The sequence below is a fragment of the Rattus norvegicus genome, chromosome X, assembly GCF_021556685.1.
Source record: "Rattus norvegicus strain SHRSP/BbbUtx chromosome X, alternate assembly SHRSP_T2T, whole genome shotgun sequence".
NCBI lineage: Eukaryota > Metazoa > Chordata > Mammalia > Rodentia > Muridae > Rattus > Rattus norvegicus.
The window spans coordinates 64,000,260-64,010,955 of NC_141554.1; the positions used below are offsets into that span (position 1 = coordinate 64,000,260).

At 38.8% G+C, this 10,696-nt stretch overlaps 1 pseudogene; it reads right to left on the reverse strand.

The window, feature by feature from the left end:
* Window positions 1-2,917: 2,917 nt before the first annotated feature.
* On the reverse strand, window positions 2,918-4,236 carry Fh-ps1 (fumarate hydratase, pseudogene 1; annotated as a pseudogene).
* Between the last annotated feature and the right edge of the window lie 6,460 nt (window positions 4,237-10,696).

Genomic DNA, 10,696 nt, shown 5'->3' on the forward strand with positions numbered 1-10,696 from the left:
GAATATGAAGTGTACTTCCTTATATTTTTGATAACTTTTGGTTGAAAATCGATTTTATTCAATATTAGAATGCCTACTTCAGCTTGTTTCTTCATACCATTTGCTTGCAAAGTTGTTTTCCAGCCTTTTATTCTGTGATAGTTTCCATCTTTGTCTCTGAGGTGTTTCTTGTATCCAGCAAAATGCTGTGTCCTCTTTCTGTATCCAGTTTGTTAGTCTATGTCTTTTCATTTGGGAATTGAGTCCATTGATGTTAGAAGATACTAAGGAATAGTGATTGTTGTTTCCTGTTATTTTTGTTCTTAGAGGTGGGATTATGGTTGTGTGTCTCTCTTCTTTTGGTTTCATTGCCAGGATATTACTTCCTTGCTTAGTTTTCCATCTATTATGCCTTGTAGGGATGGTTTTATATAAAGATATTTAGTAAATTTAATTTTGTCATGGAATATCTTGCTTTCTCCATCTATGGTAATTGATTGTTTTGCTATATATATAGTAGCCTGGGCTGGCATTTGTGTTCTCTTAGGTTCTATATGGCATCTACTTTGGTTCTTCTGCCTTTTATAGTCTCTGGTGAGAAGTCTGGTATAATTCTGATAGGTCTGCCTTTATATGTTACTTGACCATTTCCCCTTACTGCTTTTAATATTCTTTCTTTGTTTTGTGCATTTGTTGTTTTCACTATTATATGATGGGAGTAATTTCTTTTCTGATCCAATCTATTTGGAGTTTTGTAGGTTTCTTGTATGTTTATGAGCATCTCTTTCTTTAGGTTAGGGACGTTTTCTTCTATCATTTTGTTGAAGGTATTTTCTGGCCCTTTAATTTGGGAGTCTTCACTCTCTTCTATATCTATTATCCTTAAGTTTGATATTCTAATTGTGTCCTGGATTTCCTGGATGTTTTGGGCTAGGAAATTTTTGCATTTTATATTACCTTTGACGGTTGTGTTGATATTTTCTATGGTATCTTCTGCCCCTGAGATTCTCTCTTCTATCTCTTGTATTCTGTTGGTGATGCTTGCATCTATGACTTCTGATTTCTTTCCTAGGTTTACTATCTCCATGGTTGTCTCCCTTTGTGCTTTCTTCATTGTTTCTATTTCCATTTTTAAATCCTAGATGGTTTTGTTCAATTCCTTCACCTGTTTGTGTTTCCTGTAATTATTTAAGGGATTTTTGTGTTTCCTCTTTAAGGACTTCTACTTGTTGTGCTGTATTTCTTCAAGGGCATTATTTATGTCCTTCATAAAGTCCTCCGTTGTCATCATGAGATGTGATTTTAAATCCAAATCATTCTTTTCTGGTCTGATTGGATATACAGTATTTGCCTGGTGGGAGAACTGGGCTCCCATGATGCTAAGAAATCTTGGTTTCTGTTGCTTAGATTCCTGCAATTACCTCTTGCTATCAGGTTGTCTCTGGTCTTAGGCTGTCTTGCTATTTCTGACATTGGTTTGACCATCTTGTAAGCCTGTTAGTCAGCACTACTGTAGACCTTTTCCTTACTGCCTGATCTGGATACAGAGATCTGTGGGACCAGTTCAGCTCTGGGATCAAGCGGAAACCAGAAGGGTCCTTTCTCAGACTCCTCCTGAGTTTGTGTGTCCTGAGGCCTCCAGGCAGGTTGCTCAGAATAGAAGAGTTGGTCTTATCTTAGCTCTCAGGTGTGTCAGTGCTCCTTGGTGACTGGCTTTCAACTCTGGGTGTAGGCAGAAACCAGAAGGGTCCTTCCCTGATTGCTCCTAGCTTTCTTTGCCAGGAGGGCACTAGGTGGGTTCCTTTTGGGCCAGGAATGTGAGAAGAAGTGGAGGTCTCCCCTGAGTTCTCAGGAATGTCCACAATTCTGTGAGTCCAGCTCCCTCCCACAAGAGATTTCAGTACAGAGAGCTGTGGGACGGGTTCAGCTCCTGGTGCAGGCAGAAACCAGAAGGGTCCTGTCCCAGACTGCTTCTGGGTTTGTGTGTCCTGATGCCTGCAGATGGGTTGCTCAGAGTAGAATAGTTGGTCTTACCTCTGTTCTCAGGTGTGTCCCATTATCTTATCTTTACATAACAGAATATGAAGAATTTATTAACTTGTCCAATGTAACATAATTATAAGTGATAATATGAAGATTTCAACTTAAATTTACCTTTCGCAGTTGTAAATTTTAAGGTAATACAAATTTCATAAATTGTTTTAAGAAATAATTCTTTCAAGATTTAAGGGCATTAAATGTTAACAGACATTGTCATAAGTTTAGCCCTCTCTATATTACCATTTAACATTTTAGCATAGTTAATGAAACTCAGTGCACTGATTTGATTATGTCTGAAATTTAAGACATATTTCTGTAATGAATGCTCTTAATGCCAGCAGTTGCAACACACTTCACTTCTTCAGTCCTGCAGATTCAAAAGACAATTTCAAAGTATTTTCATCTCCTGACTATTGTATTTAAAGTCCTAATAAAAAGAAAAATTTAGAATTTTAGAATCAAAAAGAGTATTTGCTATCATATAGTCAAGATGTAAATTGTGCTAGTAAAGAACAAAACAAGTTCTAGTGGAATTAACTAATGAAACATCAGTGTTCATGTAATATCAATTTGGGTTTCAAATACATTTTACCTATGCCTTGTATAAGAATGCATAAGAAATAGTGAGGAATCACCATGCAGATTCAGTTTCATTACTTTTCTGGCTATTGTTTCATAACTAATTTTTAATGCCATGTTTTCTGTTTAAAAACTCATGCAAGGGTTGGGGATTTTAGCTCAGTGGTAGAGTACTTGCCTAGCAAGCACAAGGCCCTGGGTTCGGTCCTCAGCTCCGAAAAAAAAATAAAAAATAAAAAATAAATAAATAAAAACTCATGCAAGTTTATCTTAATATAAATGTATTTAAATGACTTTGAACACAGCTTGTACTTGGGTTTCAGCCCTCATCAATCTGCTTTGCCTGGAGACGGACAAATTCAATATCCATATTACTTAAGGTTGATTCCTTATGTGTAGTGGGGCAGGTCATGGCAATCTTTGATATTGTATCACCTCCTATAAAAGTATTAAGTGCTGTCACCAACATTAGAGACTAATTTCTTAGCTTGTGGATCCTTTCTGTGTTGGCTTGAATACCTAATACACAGTTTAATGTGAAGGAAAGTGAAGCATCATCCAGCATCTTTGCTGAATATAATATTCTTCATCAATGTGGGTGAACATTCGAATCAAAATGTCCATGGCTATTTCCAACAATAATAACAATGTGATTCCCTAGGATGTGAGTTGTAACCAGAGTCATTGGCTCACATTGATTAGGGCTAACCTTGCCTAGCATGATGCTGATTCCTGATTAATTTTTAGTTTATATCAGCTCTCTCAGACCTGCTCAAGGATCAGATCCCAGAAAATGAGTATCATTTGCTATCTTCATCAGATTACAAGCAGAAGTGTTCCTGGCTATTCTAAGCCATCAGAATATCATGAGTATCCAGAGCCTCACATTTATTTGAAGCAGTGAAAAAAGAAAAACCCGTGAGTGTGGCTACTTTTGCAGCCTTTTCTGTGAAGCAAATAATGTTTAAGTCAATCCCAATAGCAGTGCCTCCAGCTGTGACTCCATAGGTTCTTGCCATGGCAGCTTTGATTCCTGGAATTGCACATAGCCAGTAGTGTTGATCAAAGATTAAGTGGAATAACACTCTATGTGAGAGTTCACCAAAATTTGATGATTAGTGCAAATTCTGGATTTTGCACTGAGCACATTGTGCAGCTTCTGTAGTTCTGGTAACATAACCTTGTGAACTTCCACCAAAGCAGCAAATATACGTGGCTGTGATGAAAGTATAATTGGAGTTCTGGATTCTATTAGCATGATCAGTGGGGTGCACTAACTGGCTTCTTGCTGTTAAGTTCACCTGTTAAGATTTCAATTGCTCTATTGCTAAGGTTCATGTTACAGTCTGCCATACCACAAAAGGAAAATAATCACTCAATTTGCCTTCATTTGCCTCATGTACTGCCTTCATTATTACACTAGCAATCTTTGGATCAAGACCATAATCCTGATTTACTTCAAAAGCAGCTCACGTCAAGATGCCAACAGCTTTAATGACTGAACCTGACATTTGTCCCACTCTCAATCTGAAAGTTCATTGTAGATCTCATGGTCTTGGCACCATCATACTTACCAGTTGTGACCTTCATTTCACTGATGGTATCATAGTCAATATGAAAGGGATTTTGGCTTGCCATTTAAGAGAGTTTAGGTCACAAAACAGAAGGACAGCCATGGCCTCTAGCCCCCATTTGAGGCTTATCTGCCTAGAGGAAGTGCAGGAATGCACTAAATACGTGGCACTGAGGCATCTGGATGGAAAGCAGAGCTAAGGCCACAACACCATATCAATTTATGATGCATTTTTAAAAGTAGCTACTAAGATCCCAGAAAAATATTTTATGAAAAAAATATGTATGATTAGATAAGTAGCACATGAGTAGTAATAAATTAAATTTAAAGTTTAATAATCTTTAAATGTACTACTGGACATTGAAAAACAATTAATTATCTATATATAGAAACCCAAGACAAATCATTGAAGAAATATGAGCACTATAGCACTAGGGAATATTAATCACACAACAATAATAAATTTCAAGTATATAAGCAATATAAAATGCAAGAAATATAGTTACTACCCATAGTATTATGTGATGAAAATGAAATTGGAGTATATATTGAAGTAAATGTTCATGTAACAACATTTTAAGTAAAAATGAAAAAATAAACCGAGGCATTGCATAGTCTGCTTATTTGAGAAGCATCTTTGCAGTTCCTGTATGAGTTACAGAAGCCAGTTAAACCATACAAATACTTTTAGTGTTCTCTAGTGTAATAAAAATATGCATTAGAAGATAATTGTAAGCAATGAATAATAAATTCATAAACAATAGAAGAAATTAGAACAAGACCATTATCATAGGCTTCTACCACTGTCTTCAACTTTCTAATCTATTAAACCATGGGCCCAAAGAGTGCACTTTCCATTATAAATTACTCAGCCACTGATGTTCTATTGAAGAATCAAAACACAATCTCAGACATGTGAGGAGGTTGATATCTTGTCTTGGAGTCCTATTAATATCCTTAAACTATTCAGCTGATTTTGCCAAAGCTATTGGTTGCATTTCAAAACAGGACAGGAAAGTTCTAACAGAGAGCACAATGAACTAGGAAGTGTGCCCTCCCCACCCCACCCCGACTCCCCTTCCAGGAAGCAGCTTCATTCCTGGTTCTGCAGATGCTGGTAGCCTAAGTCCTAGTCTTTCTCCTTTCCCACTCCTCACCATAGATGGTTCCCTACTCTCCAGGGTCGGGCACACTGAGAAGTCCCAGCCAGGTCTCTGAGGACATTGCTACTGGAAGGTAGGAATGGGGGCCACCTGGAAACCAAATATGGATTTTCAGTTCTTCTGCAGCCTGAGGCAGTGAGTCTGTGCAAGAACACTAGGCCATCTCTTGGAGGGGACTGCTCCATGGATGAGCCCTCAGAAGATCTCTCAGAACTGGATGAATAAAGGCCTTGACAGGCCTGAATAAAGGTGAGCAGAGACAAGCAGAGCAGCGAGAGGAATGAACTACTGTTGGACTTCGTGGATCTTCCTTCCACCTGAGAGAAGTAGAGACAGGACAACCTATACAGACAGTCAGAACACTAATAAAAACTTACCCACTGCAGTAGGACTGTGTATATAATATAAAGAAAATCTACCCTCAACATTTTCCCCAATTCTTTCAAAAGTCTTTTGGCTAAATCTGGACATCAAGCTGTAGAGACTGAAAACACAAGGTATAAAGTAGAATTAGGAGATAACATATATATCCCCCCCGCAAAAAAAATCATAGACATATCTTCTACAGTTGACTTAGAATGGAATTGATAGACCTCCTCTAGAAAAACTAAGGAGTCACATTCATCCTTGTTTGTTCAATAGGTTAGAGGACCCAGCAGGAGGAAGAGGTCCAGAGTCAGACTGGTCATGTGAAGATGTCTGTCTCTTTTTAAACAATTCTATTGTATTGTGTATTGTATACACATTTTATTCCTCATTTCTTACACGCCCCCCCCGTGTGTGTGTGTGTGTGTGTGTGTGTGTGTGTGTGTGTGTGTGTGTTTGTGTGTGTGTTATGGTTTATTTTTCATCTTTATTAACTTGAGTATTTCTTATTTACATTTCAATTGTTAGTCCTCTTCCCTGTTTCCAGGCCAACATCCCCCTAAGCCCTCTGCCTCCCCTTCTCTATGGGTGTTCCCCTCCCCATCCTCCCCACATTACCGCTCTCCCACCAACAATCACATGCACTAGGGATTCAGTCTTGGCAGGACCAAGGGCTTCCCCTTCTACTGGTGCCCTTACTAGACTATTCATTGCTACCTATGCAGTTGGAGCCCAGGGTCAGTCCATGTATAGTCTTTGGGTAGTGGCTTAGTCCCTGGAAGCTCTGGTTGGTTGACATTGTTGTTCATATGGGGTTTCAAGCCCCTTCAAGCTCTTTCAGTCCTTCCTAAGATTCTTTCAACGAGGGTCCTGTTCTCAGTTCAGTTGTTTAATGATGACATTCACCTATGTATTTGCTGTATTCTGGCTGTGTCTCTCAGGAAAGGTCTACATCCCATTCCTGTCGGCCTGCACTTCTTTGCTTCATCCATCTTATCCAGTTTGGTGGCTGTATATGCGTGGGCCACATGTGAGGCAGGATCTGTATGGGAGTTCCTTCTACCTCTGTTCTAAACTTTGCCTACCTATTCCCTCCCAAGGGTATTCTTGTTCCCCTTTTAAAGAAGGAGTGAAGCATTCAAATTTTGGTCATCCTCCTTGAGTTTCATGTGTTCTGTGCATCTTGAGTAATTCGAGTATCTGGGCTAATATCCACTTATCAAAGAGTGCATACCAAGTGTATTTTTCTGTGATTGGGTTACCTCACTCAGGATGATATTTTCCAGTTCCATCCATTTGCCTATGAATTTCATAAAGTCATTGTTTTGATAGTTCAGTAGTAGTCCATTGTGTAGATGTACCACATTTTCTGTATCCGTTCCTCTGTTGAACGGCATCTGGGTTCTTTCCAGCTTCTGGATATTATAAATAAGGCTGCTATGAACATAGTGGAGCATGTGTCTTTGTTATATGTTAGAGCATCTTTTGGGTATATGCCCAAGAGAGGTACAGCTGGGTCCTCAGGTAGTTCAATGTCCAATTTTCTGAGGAACCTCCAGACTGATTTCCAGAATGGTTGTACCAGTCTGCAATCCCACCAACAATGGAGGAGTGTTCCTCTTTCTCCACACCATCTGCTGTCACCTGAGTTTTTGATCTTAGCCATTCTGACTGGTGTGAGGTGAAATCTCAGGGTTGTTTTGATTTGCATTTCCCTTATGACTAAAGATGTTGAACATTTCTTTAGGTGTTTCTCAGCCATTCGGCATTCCTCAGCTGTGAATTCTTTGTTTAGCTCTGAACCCCATTTTTTAATAGGGTTATTTGTCTCCCTGCGGTCTAACTTCTTGAGTTCTTTGTATATTTTGGATATAAGGCCTCTATCTGTTGTAGGATTGGTAAAGATCTTTTCCCAATCTGTTGGTTGCCATTTTGTCCTAGCAACAGTGGCCTTTGCCTTACAGAAGCTTTGCAGTTTTATGAGATCCCATTTGTCGATTCTTGATCTTAGAGCATAAGCCATTGGTGTTTTGTTCAGGAAATTTTTTCCAGGGCCCATGTGTTTGAGATGCTGCCCTAGTTTTTCATCTATTAGTTTGAGTGTATCTGGTTTGATGTGGAGGTCCTTGATCCACTTGGACTTAAGCTTTGTACAGGGTGATAAGCATGGATCGATTTGCATTCTTCTACATCTTGACCTCCAGTTGAACCAGCACCATTTGCTGAAAATGCTGTCTTTTTTCCATTTGATGGTTTTGGCTCCTTTGTCAAAAATCAAGTGCCCATAGGAGTGTGGGTTCATTTCTGGGTCTTCAATTCTATTCCACTGGTCTATCTGCCTGTCTCTGTACCAATACTATGCAGTTTTTATCACTATTGCTCTGTTATACCGCTTGAGTTCAAGGATAGTGATTCCCCTGGAAGTCCCTTTATTGTTGAGGATAATTTTAGGTATCCTGGGATTTTGTTATTCCAGATGAATTTCCAAATTGTTCTGTCTAACTCTCTGATGAATTGGATTGGTATTTTGATGGGGATTGCATTGAATCTGTAGATTGCTTTTGGTAAAATGTCCATTTTTACTATATTAATCCTGCCAATCCATATGCATGGGCGATCTTTCCATGTTCTGAGATCTTCAATTTCTTTCTTCAGAGGCTTGAAGTTCTTATCATACAGATCTTTCACTTGCTTGGTTAAAGTCACACCGAGGTATTTTATATTATTTGGGACTATTATGAAGGGTGTTGTTTCCCTAATTTCTTTCTCCGGCTTGTTTCTCTTTTGTGTAGAGGAAGGCTACTGATGTATTTGAGCTAATTTCATACCCAGCCACTTTGCTGAAGGTGTTTATCAGCTTTAGTAGTTCTCTGGTGGAACTTTTGGGATCACTTAAATATACTATCATATCATCTGCCCATAGTGATATTTTGACTTCTTCTTTTCCAATCTGTATCCATTTTGTCTCCTTTTGTTGTCTGATTGCTCGTCTACGACTTTGAGAACTATATTGAATAAGTAGGGAGAGAGTGGGCAGCCTTGTGTAGTCCCTGATTTTAGTGGGATTGCTTCAAGTTTCTCTCCATTTAGTTTAATGTTAGCAACTGGTTTGCTGTATATGGCTTTTATTATGTTTAGGTATTGGCCTTGAGTTCCTGTTCTTTGCAGGACTTTTATCATGAAGGGGTTTTGAATTTTGTCAAATGCTTTCTCAGCATCTAATGAAATGATCACGTGGTTTTTATCTTTCAGTGTGTCATAAAGTAGTGAAAAGACATGTTTGCAAATTATGTGAAAATTTATAGGAAAAAAACTCTTCTTAAAACCACTTATGAGGTGAAATTGTTAATACCCCCGCAAGATGATAGTTGCATATATGTGGCTCCTGGGTGGAGGAAACTGGAAGAAATTCTAGACCAGCACTTTGCTGTTTTGAATGCAGTTTCTGACTATGGACTTTGTTAGTTGTGCAGTGTATTCACTGCAATGTACACATGCTGGAGAAACTGAAATGTTTATTCAGAACACCTGGTCTCTAGACTTGTAAGTTCATAATAGATTTGATGTGGTTATGCATGCCTTTAATTCTTGGCTGGGGCAGGTGGATCTCTGTGTTCTGGGTCAACCAGAGATGTATAGATTTTGTCTCAGAACAGTAAGAACATGTGCATAATGTGCTAGTAGGGTGGCTCAGCAGGTAAAGGTACATGCTACCAAGCTGGTGACCTGAGTTTGATTTCCAGGATCCACATTATAGGGGAATTGTATTTCGCAACTTGTCTTTTAGCCTCCCTACAAGTACAGTGACACACATGTGAACACATGCATATAGTAGTGCATAAATATAAAAAATATGCAACAAGGTAAAAATAGAGGACTGACACCATTTTAGGGTTGTTTTGTTATTTCATAGGAATGTCCACACTGGGGAAATGGAGGTTAAACTTGGTCTTTGATCAGATGCTGTCCCTAGGTGGTGGAGTGGGCTAGGGCAAAGATTAGTACTCAGAAAAGGGCACTGTATTTGTTGTTTGCTTCAGGTATTTTTAGCCATTGTTTAGGTGTGTATTTCAGTAAATGTTGCCAAGCATTAGGTGTAAGTCCCAGTGTCTAAAGGATGTTACAATTAGCAAAAGAATCACTAAATGTCAAGCTAGTCTTTTGGGAGGGCTTGGGCATGGGCCTCTCACTTGTATCACCAGGACTTAGGGAAAGACTGCTAGTACCAACTACATCCAAAAGAGATTTCACAGCTGTACCCAGGGTTCCATATTTGCATTTTGGTAAAATACTTGTGTTCATTGTGCACAGAGTTCATTCCTTATCATCTGTCCTAAAGGAGAACATGTGGTTAAAAATATAGCTAGTGGATATGTTAGAATTGACAAATAGGGTTCCTCTTAAACATGGAATTGTTAAGCCATGTCTGGACAGTGTGATAAAATTCATGTTGCTAGGCTGACTGGAGGGGCAGAGCCCACAGAGTGAGGTCTGTAGCTATGTTGAAACTGACATCCTGAGAGCCTCTGCCACAGATGCATCTTTCAGCTGCTTTATAGCAATATATTTCTTAAGTAAAAACACCCCTTCTTCTACATATGTTAGTATATAGATCTGATGATAACCTTAGTAATGCTATACTTAGTGTTGTCTGTTGCTATGTGTTTCCTTGTGATCTGAGCACTGAGGGAATGTAGAATTGAATTGTAACTTTGTCTGTAGGTCTATCTGGAGGCCTGCTGCCATTTTTTATTCTATGAAATTTCCATTTCCAAGGAGGACAGGATTACAATTTTGTCTGACAGATTGAGATAGAATGTTGTATGCTTGGTTATTAAAATATCCTTATAGTGTGGGGACTTTAGCTGGTGAATATTCACAATGAGGGGAAAGCATGGTACTTACTATATAATTTCAATTACCTAAGTGTACATACACTTGCAGGACCTAGAACAACACACCAATCTGAGCTGCTTGTGACTGGGTGACTTTACTC